At 33.1% G+C, this 8,726-nt stretch overlaps 1 pseudogene; it reads right to left on the bottom strand.

Annotated features, from left to right (window-relative positions):
* Positions 1-4,964: 4,964 nt before the first annotated feature.
* LOC125823336 (FCS-Like Zinc finger 14-like) lies at positions 4,965-7,236 on the bottom strand (annotated as a pseudogene).
* Positions 7,237-8,726: the final 1,490 nt, after the last annotated feature.

The following is an 8,726-nucleotide window of genomic DNA, read 5'->3' as shown; positions in this document are numbered from 1 at the left end:
TCGTGGTATAGAGTTTAACTCTATTAGGTCTTCCTCTTAATCCATTCCCTATGGTTTTTAGGGTATGGCTAATACAAGGGAAAATGTTAGGAGGGATGAGGAAGGCAATATGGAGCAAGAGGTTCCTTTCCAATTCCCACCCCAAGCTCCTTCTCAAGATCAAATTGATCCTTTGGATATGTCGAATGCGGAAATTAGGCCGGCTTTCCAAATGTTAGCTCAAGCTATGACGACTTAAGTCAATAGGGAAGTGATTGCTCTGATGAACACTAATGTGAATTCCGCGGCTTTAAGAGTGAGGGATTTTTATGAGAATGAACCTTCCGGAGTTTTATGGCTCCAAAGTGGAGGAATATCCTCAAGGGTTTGTAGATGAGGTGTATAAGGTGCTTGCTATTATGGGGTTGACTTCGGTAGAGAAAGCGGAGTTAGCCGCTTACCAATTGAGAGATGTAGCACAAGTATAGTATGAACAGTGGAAAAAATGGTAGGCCGGTAGGAGCGGGTCCAATAGAGTGGGAGGAGTTTAAGAAGGCATTTCCTGATAGGTTCTTTCCCTAAGAGTTGAGGAAAGCTAAGGTGGAAGAGTTCATTAATCTTAGGCAAGGTAGCTTGAGTATTAAGGAGTATGCCTTGAAATTTACCCAACTATCCAAGTATGCTCCATCTATGGTCGCGGATTCGAGAGATAGGATGAGTAGGTGGGTTGTTAGATGTAGTTCCTACTCCCTTGTGTTGCATTGGATATGTTAGCTTGGAGTTAAAGTTCTTTTCCTTTGTTTATGTGCTTTTAGATGTGTTGCATGCATGATGGGTTGCTAGTTTAGAGTTGTGACCTTAAGGAGTGCTTAGAGTGTCATTCGAGGACGAATGTTTCCAAGGGGGTGATATTGTGACAACCCGTAGTTTAGTAGGTCAACTAGAGCTTGACGTGAGGGTTAGAATTGTGAATTTAACCTCCCGTACTTAGAATGAAGGGTTTATGGTTAAAACACCAAGGTATGACTCCCCAAGGACCAACTTCAAGTTCCCTAGCAAACCACCCCAAAATCTGCCAAAACAATGCACTAACAATTAGGGACCTACGCCCCATTGGTGAGGGTCCCAAAAACAAGCCACAGTACCTCACCCACGATTGACCAGCAGGGACCGTGGGTTGACCCACGGCCCGTCAACGTGGTCTCGTGGGTTGGGACAGTGTGGTCCTTGAGTTTGTTAAGTTGAGGGTTAGTGGAACATTCTGGAATTAATTAGAGGTTAAGTGGTGTCGTTTTATTAGTGTTTAGACCACCTATATAAAGATATTAGACCCTTAATTAGGTGATTCCAAAACATTATTTCAATTCTCCCAAAAGAAACCCAATTCCCTCCAAGAAATTCTCTCTCTAAAAACTCAAGAAGAAGAGGAAAAGAAGAAAAGGAAGAAGAGAGAGTCAAGCTAGGTCAAATTCTTCCAATCTTCCAAGCTTTGTGAGGGCTTTATAAACAAGGTATGATAACGTATTCATCCATGGATTCTTTCATCTATGGCGCCCTTAGACATATAGAGGTCCGTTTCTAGTAACAATATTTGTATCCAATGAACTTAGACATACTTGAAAAGGTATCTCCAAGTGTTCAAAGGCATTAATGAACTAAGACATGCTTGAGAAAGCATCTCCAATTGTTCAAACATAATGAACTTAGACATGCTTAATAAAGTATCTCATAGTGTTCAAGTTAATAATGAGCTAAGACATACTTGAAGAGGTATCTCATAGTGCTCATAGAGAATCATGAACTTAGACATGCTTAGTGAAGTATATCATAGCGTTCAAGATAATAAAGAGGAGGAACTAAGATATGCTTAAAGAAGTATCTCCTAGTGTTCCAATGTCTTTAAAAAAGGGACTAGTTTCCCAAACCAAGAAATAAGATTATGAGGACCTAAAATGATACTTAGCATGGATAGGATTATGGGGTATTATTCATGCATTGCATAAGTATGCCTTAAGGTTACGTAGAAAATGTTTCTTTATATGATGTATGTTTAGATAGGATTGTGATATAGTTGCCTTCCTCGTTATGATTGACTAAAGGGAGTGATTCCCTTGTCCATGAGAAGTAAGCTAAGGATGAGATCAAAGATGGTAAGTGTGTATGATGGCCTAATGTGATACTTACTATGTATGAGATTATGGGGTCTTATCCATGCATTGCACAAGTATGACTTGAAGCTACTTATGAGGTGTTCCTATTATGATGTGAAGGACTAAGGGTTGACTAATGCTTATATGATGCCTATGTTGGAGATTATGATGATGACTTTGTTATTGTCTCTTATGATTATAGTTTATGTTTCATGAAGTATCTCTTATGATTATGGCATATGACTTATGTTGACTTAACCCTTATGTTATGCTCTTATGATGTTATGCTAGCTATCATATTTAGTACATTTTGTACTAACACATACTCTTGCTTACATTCTCATCAAATGTAGGGTCCGACGATTTTGAGTTCCATTCTTGTGGCTAGATTTCTAGAAGAGCAAGGAGTTGAAGACTTGGTGAGTCCTCATAGCATCGAGGATTTGATCACCTTTCCTTATGTCTATCTTTTATGTGTTAGAGTTTTGTATGGGCTGCGTCCCAAAGATTTATTCAAGTTGTATTAGATGGTTTGAGAAAAAGTATTATAGACTTCGATTGTATGGATAAAGTTTTAAAATTTCCGCACTTTCTATTATCTTATGTTATGATATGCTAAGTGACTTACATTGAGTCCTCCGGGGTTCTATGTGCCATGTTACATCTAGGGTGTATCCCTGGGGTCGTGACAGATATATGCATGAAAAATATGCTTGGAGGAAAGACTTGCAAAAATATGGCATATTTAAAGAAGTGCAACCAAGCACAAGAGGAAGAAACTTTTCTCTAAATTAAAAGTTAGAGAAAGTAAAAATAAAAAGAGTTGATGTGAAGGGCATCAACGAGAGTTGGAGAGAGAGTGCTCCAACACCAAAAACCAAAAAAAAAAAAAAATTGGTGGGAAGGGCATCAACGAGAGTTGGAGAGACATTGCTCCAACACAAAAAAAAAGGCGTTGGTGGGGAAGGGCATCAACTTTGAAAGTTGGAGAGAAGTGTTCCAACACAACCAAGAGAAAAAATAGTGTGAGTTGGAGAGAAAGTGCTACAACACTAGTTTTTATGATATTTACTTATTTATATTTAATTGTGATTTGTTAGTTAGAGTAGTTCCTAGTCATAGTTTAATTTGGTTTTTACTTTTATAAATAGGAATGTCACTAGTTATTTTCAATAAATAGAAATAAATAGAAAATATAGGAATACACAGAACAATGCACAGAAATATACAGAAACATATAACTTTTGAATTTAAAAATAAAATAATTTCCTTCACAATTGATACATAATACAAATACAATTGATATAAAATACAAATATAATTGTCTGAATATAATTGATATAAAATATAAATATCTGACTTATATTTAATTGAATGCAATTAATACATAATACATTTGATTGAGAGGATGAATGCGTATATTAAGATTAGTTTAATGGGGGTGGAAGAAGAGTCAACAAACGATGACCCAATTCGACTATTTACCAAAATAGTCAACAAAAGCCAAGCTACATTACATGACAAGTCCTTTTCTACAATAAAAGGCAAGCAATAGTACACGACAACTACTAAAGAATATATCTATATTACTTTAGAACATATACTACAAGATTTATGATAAACAAAATCATTACTCCATTTATTATTATTTTATTATTATTTTATTATTTATTCTAATATTTCGATTTTAAAAATTAATTTAAGTTATAACTATTAAATTTTTACTTATTTGTAATAGATAACAACTCTTATTATTTATTACTTTAGAAATAGTACTTTAGAAATTAGAATTGACCAATTTTTTTTTATTTGAACTATATTAAAAGTCTTAATAATTAAAACTTTAAAATAAATATTTTACTGTATATAAATCTTACTTAAATTATGATAAACCAAAAAAAATTAAAGAAAGAGGTTCACATTTTCTTAAAGAACTTTTTAACTTCCTATATAAAATTCTTATACTAACATTCATCTTAACGTCAAACTATCTATTAATAATTTTATATATATAATATATATATATTATATATATTATTATTATTTTTTTTTTTTTTTTTTTTTTATTGATTGAGAAGTACTTACACTAAATTATAATGTATAAAAACATGTTTACTCATCAAAAATATCTTAGTTGATTAGAGCAAGTTATTTATTTCATTATTAGGCTGCCTAATTAGGATAACAATAACCATTTAGTTAGGATTATAAAGTCAAGTTTTACTGCATTATTAGGTTACCAAATAAGCATTTATCTATTAGTTATAAGTCAGTCATGTGAAAAGAGCAGTATAGTGTCAGTGAACAGAGGAAAGAACCGCTCTTGACTTAACCAGATGTCTCGAATTCGGACCCTGAATATGAAAAATATTTGGTAGAGAGCGCAAAGCCCATTGTGGCATAAATCTGGATTAGTCGAGCTATAATACGAATACTGAACACGAGATGGGAAGTCAAAAAATATATGAGAAATCAAGACTCAAAATGGTTTTTTATTGATTTCCAACTTATGATTAAAATGTAAAATCCTTCATTACTAGCTTATAACAAACTTCATTACATGCTTTCTTTCCCAGAAATGTTTTTTTCATACTCTTTTGAGTTGCAAAGATTGCCTGCTCAGGATGTGTCCTTGACATAAATATCTAACATCTCTCTTAACCCGACGGTACCAACAATTCTTATTCAGGTACCTTTCAAAACCGAGATATCTTTTTATTTATTTATATATTATGCAACGTTGGGGGTACGTACACCATACGAGATTTTGAGTTATGCCACAGCTACACCAGTGAAAAACTGCATTGGACCCGAGCAAGGAGAAACGAGTAGTCGCTAAGTGATTTCATGCTTCAGAACCACATTTCTCTTGTGTTCATCGATTGATATCTGTGTGCAAGGACACTCTGCACTACAAAACGCCTTCTCCCTCTGCAGCAAATAGTAAAGGGAAGAAGTTGTATTTTTAAGCTCGAAAAGACGGAAAAAATTGGATCTTTGTTCATAAGATATTCCCTGAATAAGTAATACAGAACACATGCATTAGAAACAAGATGTATTTAGAGATTCCTATCACATATTACCTGGAGGAAATGCCTATATTTAGTGAACAAACAAAAACATGTGAAATTTTCCTACCTAAAGGCTTCACAACATTTATAAAATTGTGTTGACAAAAAAGTTAACTAAAAGATTTCCAGCAAGGCCAAAGAAAGCAACAGGTAACTAAAATACAGCTTACTTACGTGAACATAATCAATATTTGCCGCAAAAACCATTTGTGGTCACAATTCAAGATAAGTTGCTTAAAATTATGAAACGAAATTCTAATATCTCAAACTTAGAATCAACTCTGCAGTTCCTTAAAGGAAGCAACCTAAAGGAGACTTCTTAATATAAGGCCCTGGTGCAATTGGTTATTTCAGCTATTAAAATAATGTCACTAGCGATAGAAACATCGATAGAGTTGGATTGTAGCAACTGACAGTTAGAGAAACATGACTTGAGTGTGTAATTCAAGCAAATATGCTTAATCCAAAAGTATGAGAAAAGTTCTTCTTGATAATTTATGGAAAGATGATATAAAGCTTAAGTTGTGCAAGTTGGAGAGTGTCAACGGAACAAGAACTACTGCTAATTAATAAAGATAAATAATACAAATAGAAACCAGAAAGCAAGACGGGAAGTAGATAAGGGATTCCAATTTACTAGTTTGACATTTTGTGATCAATACTACAGAGTTCATAACAGATGCCTAAGCAGAAGCAAGATTTACAATTGATCAGATAAAGAAACAGTTGCAAGAAGTACAAATGTAGGTTATTTATCTTATAGGCTACTCGACGCCCATAAGTACCAAAATACAGACTAACACAAAGCAGTAAGGAAGCATGGACATGACAAAAGTTCCAAGAATGCAGGCTAATAACTTTCGGGTCTCACCAAAGGGATCTAACAAATATGTCGTAACATTTTAAAGTTAAGACGAGACGCCTCGCACAATCTAAAAGCTTTCAGATTTTGTTCATCAAAACTTTCGACTTCCCAAGCTTAGTCCTCAAATGTTTTAATAATCATTTTATTCCTAAGATCCCTATTTGGAAACTATTAAGCACATCACTCCAAGCTAACTAATCAACTCATTAATACCGAAGCATTTCTTTTCAAACTGTACAATTCATAAAGCCTTGCTGAAATCAAACTTGGACACCACAAATTTCAGATCAGATTCACAAGGGCAAAACTACAGTTTAAAGTTGATCGAAAGCAAAAGATTCAAGTTCTTCGACATGTTCCAACTTGCATAGATCAATGATAAAACAGAAAAAAGTAAACAAGATAAGATATTCATAGAGCAATCATTTATCAAATATAAAGGTTCTGCAGGGTCCACAATTGAAGAAACACTTTTCTCCTTAAAATCCATCCCATGTGTGGTATGACTAAGTTCATTCAACCATTTTGCTCAAACAAAAGCATATCTATTCAAAATTAAAGCTGCAAACATACTTAGATATAAAACATAATCTGCAGCTAAATATCAGATCCCAAAAAGTATCAGCAAATAAATCAGTAACATATAATCATTACAATACAAAAAAAAAAGTTGAAATTCTAACCTGTACATGAAAATATCCAACCCCTTAAGCTGTTTCTTGCAAAGAAAGCAAGAATTGAGGAAATCAGCCATAGTAAAACTTGTTGTATGATTAACAGTTTTCTGGTAGGCATTAGAGTTGCTGTTTCCTATAAATTGACCATCAAAATACTCTCTTTTCTTAACCAAATTTTACCCACATGAGAAATATACACAAGTATACTCCTCACACATCTCCATTTCTTCAATACTAGGCTTCTTCTTAAAAACTAGTAAAAATTGGGATTGGGTTTGAAGTAGTTGATCTTGGAGACATAGCAATAATTGCTGCTCTACTATTTCTACTACAATTACTATTCTTATTCATAGCTGCCACAATTCCAAGTCCAACAACAGCACCATTTGGGTCCTCAAACTTCTTAGGAGATTTTTGCTGCTGCTGTTATCAGCGAGGGCAAAAAGGGAAAGATTTATAGACAATCTCTTCTTGTTTCCTTTCCCTTCAGCCATTTTAACACACCCCAGATAGAGAAATAGATTAAATTTTTAATGGGGTTCTCTTAAATCTCTCAAAACAGAAAAAAAAACTGAATCTTTATGGTTTTGTTTTTGCTCAATTCCTTACTTTGTTTCTGTCTCACTGTGTACTTTTTATCCTTCACCAAATACAGATTTATCTATACATATAGATAGAGAAAGAAAGAGAAAGAGAGAGAGAGAGAGAGAGAGAGCATAAATTTCTCTCTCTACACTTTTTCTGGTTCTCCCTCACTGAGAAGAGGAGCACAACTCTGGTTTTTCAATGGAGGAGGAGAATATAAACACATCACAAATAATAACTTCAACATTTTCAATCATTTTCTTTTTTGGTGGAAGATTACATTTCTACCCTCCACAAATATTGGTCTTTGTCATTGTCAATAACTTATTTCTTTCAAATTTTAAATTAAAAAGAGGAAATATTTATTTATTATTTTTTTTCTTATAAGAGGAATTAGAGGTTGAAACAGAGAAGTGTTGAAAACAACCTAAATTAGGTGTGAGTTATTAATTTGGTTCCTAATTATTAACAGCCTTAAACATCTATTTACTTGATTAACTAGACTTAGATACGCCCTCGATCTTTCACATGACATAGCAAGTGGTTTCAAACTCTTGTTAAAGACATGCAACTCTTATTAAAAGCCGAGAAGTGTGCCGAAAATTTAGGGGTGTATTTCATTCATGTTGCAAGATTGAGAGTGTATTTAAGTTCAGTTAATCAAGTAAATGAGTGTTTTAAGACTGTCAATAGTTTGGAGATGAAACAAATAGGTGTTTTCAATACTCCTCTTGACAACAATCTGTTGATATGTAACTACTTTGAGGAAAAAAAACTGATAGTCGATAAGGAAAAATATTTCAATTCTGGATATAAGATCAATAATTTTTGTGAACAAGTAACTAAAAATTCTTATTATTATTCTTCTCTTCATTTCAATTTATTTATCATATTTTAATTTGGCACGAGTTTAATAAAGTAAAGAAAAATTTGAACCTTGTACTATGAAATGAAAATTATGTTAAATACATAAAAATGTAAATTAAAATATTTTTTAATCTTGTGGTCTTAAACATGTTATGTGGAAACGTGAATTGAAGAGTTGCTAAATAAAAAAAAAGACATTCTTTTGAAATAAGATTTTTTTATAAAAAAATAGAACAATCCAATTGAGATAAAATATATGATATTTATTGTAGGCAAATAATTTAATTTGGTCCACATTTATTATAGTGAATAAATATTCCACTGTCAACGTCAAGTTTGTTTTTTATAGATATTTTTTTCCCTTTATAATTCAATTAATGGTCTGTTTGGAAAGCCATCAGATAATTAGAATTGGTGTAATTATTAGAGCAGTAATTACCAGCCTAGTAATTACACAATCTAGTAATTACACTGATCTGTTTGTTTATCACAATGTAATTACAGTATAATTGCAAGTGTGTTGTTTGGTTGC

This window comes from Solanum verrucosum, unplaced genomic scaffold, assembly GCF_900185275.1.
Source record: "Solanum verrucosum unplaced genomic scaffold, falcon-dt-bn FXZP01000214.1, whole genome shotgun sequence".
Taxonomy (NCBI): Eukaryota; Viridiplantae; Streptophyta; class Magnoliopsida; order Solanales; family Solanaceae; genus Solanum; species Solanum verrucosum.
Note: the sequence above shows the minus strand (reverse complement) of the source record. Positions and strands in the feature narration are given on the sequence as shown.